Source organism: Myotis brandtii, unplaced genomic scaffold (genome assembly GCF_000412655.1).
Source record: "Myotis brandtii unplaced genomic scaffold, ASM41265v1 scaffold188, whole genome shotgun sequence".
In the NCBI taxonomy this organism is placed as follows: Eukaryota; Metazoa; Chordata; class Mammalia; order Chiroptera; family Vespertilionidae; genus Myotis; species Myotis brandtii.
In genome coordinates, this window is record NW_005356985.1 from 311,537 (window position 1) to 314,839 (window position 3,303).

Sequence of the window (3,303 nt, forward strand, 5' to 3'; positions counted from 1 at the left end):
AGGTGCCCCACTCGCAGCCGTCCACCTCGGGCCCACCATGTGCTAAGAGGCTCCCACACCACGCGTGCCCACTGCCTCCGGTACTCACGGGCTCGCCCGGGTAACCCCCACACCCATCCACAGGCACGTGCCTGCATGCGTGTGTCCATGACCCGGCCGATCCCTGAGCAAACAGCTGGAACATCTGTAGAGACGGAAATTCCATCCCGAGGACCCCCCTGGGCGTGACGGGGCCTCACCCTCTGGGACCCAGGAGCCCCTCTGGGAGGAGGCCCCGCACACCCGCCTGGCGGAAGCCCGGGTGCGGGTCCTCATGCCGCCCCCGTCCTGCTCTCTTCCAGTGGCTGAAGCAGATAGAGGGCACCGAGGCGGCCCTGACCCAGAAGATGCTGGACCTGGAGAAGGAAAAGGTAAGCGCCGGAGCCGGAGCCGGAGCCGGAGCCGGAGCCGGAGGAGGCGGCTGGAGGGGCTCAGGTGCCTCCCCGCCCCCTTGCCCCGGGAAGCCTGGCGTGCGTTTTCCCGTTACTTATTCACACGCGTTTCTCTGGCTTTTGCCCTGGTGCCGTCTGGGTAATGAATGATCATCCGTCCACTTCGCTATTCACTTACTATATGCTTCGGGCATCTCTGCTGTCCGGGCCTAGTTCAGAGGTTCAGTCCCGAAAGCGGGGCGCCTGCTGCCGGGAGCGGCCCCCAAGCCCATGGGGCCGCGTGCTCATGAGTGAAGGCCACGGTGCGGCGTGAAGTCAGGGGAGGCACGTCGGGGACACGGAGGCGCTTGGCCCAGGGCTCCGGGGACATGCAGACAGGACCCAATCCTCACTGATCCCCTTACGGCCCGGACCTCAGTTTCCTTAGCGATAAGTGGGTTCCATCTCCGCCTCGTGGGGCCGAGAGAGCCCAGACGCACAGCCTGTTTCTGCCCAGTGCTGGGCACATGCGGGCACCTGTGGGCAGCCGGACAGGGCGAGGGAGCCAGGCGGGGGTGTCAGGAGAGAGGATGGTTGAGCCTTCTGAGACCAGCGGGTTTTCTCAGTAGAAATGAGAGGCAAGGAAGGAGGGGATGGGAAGCACAGGCCTGGAGCCGTGTGTGGTGTGGGAAGACCCTGAGCTGGAACCCCAGGGCCTGTGTTTTCAGTCCTGTCTGTCACCAGGCAACGAGGCATCCAGCACGAGGCTGTGGTCCACTCGGGCCCTCTGTTTCCTCATCAGTAAAGTCAAATGGCTACAGTGTAGGAGCTCTAACTCTGAGCGATTTGTGATCTGGAGGGATGGTGCTTGGGCTGAGCGTGGGACCTGGAGGGCGGGGGAGGGAGCATGGGGCAGTGACACCCATCGGCAGGTGGTGGCGCCGGTCACGTGGGGCAGGACTGCCTCTGGGAAGGACTGAGACGGTCTGCAGGAGCCTCAGGATGTGGCAAGAGGAACAGAAAGGATTCCTGGGATCCAGGTCCCTTCTCTGCAGTCAGACACCCACTAGGACGGGAGCCCTGACCCAGGTTTCTGGGCTTGTGAGGCTCCCGCCAGAGGACTCAGACAGGGAGCCAGCAGGCAGCACCCCCAGCCCTCTCACCGGCGGCCCCGACCCCCTCCCCAACCTGGGGAGACAAGGGCAGGAGGTCGGCTCTGAAGGCCGCACTGCAGCGGTTCCTCGTGCTCCTGACCGGGCGCCTCCTCTCTCAGGACCTGTTCAGCAAGCAGAAGGGCTACCTGGAGGAGGAGCTGGACTACAGGAAGCAGGCCCTGGACCAGGCTCACCTGGTAGGACCGGGGTGGGTTGGGCACCGTGGCTTTTTAGACTCGACAGTGGAGGCCGCGTTTTCCGCGGGCTGAGACCGCGTTCCGAGTCCTCACCCGTGCCCTGTGGGAGCCGTGAAAACGCCACCTCCACGCTGGGCCGGGAATGACGCACAGATGGATGGGCGATTTTTCCCGATCAATCATGACTTTCACACATAGTCAGCTTGGTGGCTTCTTTAGACATGCTCGTCCAGTTCCAGCAATCATTTCAGACGGATGAAAAACATGCACACCCTCTTTCTTATGTTTGTTTATACTTAAATATTTATTTATGCTTAAAACCGCAAAGCAGCCTGGCCGGTGTGGCTCAGTGGTTGAGTGTCGACCTATGAACCAGGAGGTCACGGTTTGATTCCCAGTCAGGGCACATGCCCGGGTTGCAGGCTCGATCCCCAGTGGGGGATGTGCAGGAGGCAGCTCATCAGTGATTCTCTCTCTTCATTGATATTTCTCTCCCTTCCTCTCTGAAACCAATAAATATAAATAAATAAATATAAATAAATAAATAACCCTGCAAAGCAGTGCTCCTGTGAACAGGAAAGAGACAGTCACGGAGGAACAGGGGAGAGCAGTGAGCGGCCGCCTGGTCATCAGAACAAATGGCTCGCTGGGAGGGCTTTTGCTCTATTGCTATTTTTTTTCTAAAGATTTTTCCGGGAATTGAACCGGCAACCTGCAGTGCCCGGGACGATGCCCCACCCACTGAGCACCCCTGCCAGGGCCAGTATTGCTCTTTGCCACAAGACTGGTTCTGGGCTTCCTGGTGCCCAGTGTAAAAGGTCGTGTTCGGGGTCCCATGTCTGTCAGATGCTCCGAGGACCCACAGCCGAGTGCGCGGGTGGCGGCCTTTCCCACGGCGAGAAGTGCAAGTTCAAGGCCACGCCGTGCAGAGAGAGGCAGGGCAGCGGACAGAGTCTGGGCACATCTTTGCCAGGTCCCTTGTCGTTGAAATCACTGTGCAGAATGGGTTCACCCCTAGGAAATGCCGCCAGTCACTGAAAACACTCAAACTCCTGTTTCCACGAGTGTCTCCAGGGAGACGGAGAGCAGGCGGCGGGGCCCAGCTCAGGCGGGAGCTCTGTGCATGAGGCTGGTCCAGCGTGACCCTCGTCTTGTCCGTTTCCACCCAAACGGACGCCTTTCACGGCGAGGCTCCGAGCCGGGGTGCCAGGGCCGCAGGAGAGCCGGAGGCTGGGACGACCGAGCCCCCACCCTGCCAGGTCTTGCTTCTGGGCCCACAACTTGAGAACAGAGTTTAAGGGGGATTCAAAACAGAAACATACTCATCCTTCTCTCGCCTTCTCCACAGCTTTGGTTTTCCCTTGATTCCCTGCATGCAGTCTGGGTCCTTTTGCGCCCCTCCCCCCCCTGCTCCCTTGTCCCTGCACTTCAGGTCCTTCCTGACATGCAGCCCTGCCCTCGCCTAGAATTTCCCCCAAAGCCCGAGGAATGCGGTTTCAGGAGGTATTACCGGAACTCAGGCCGAGGCAGTGCGGGGAGGAG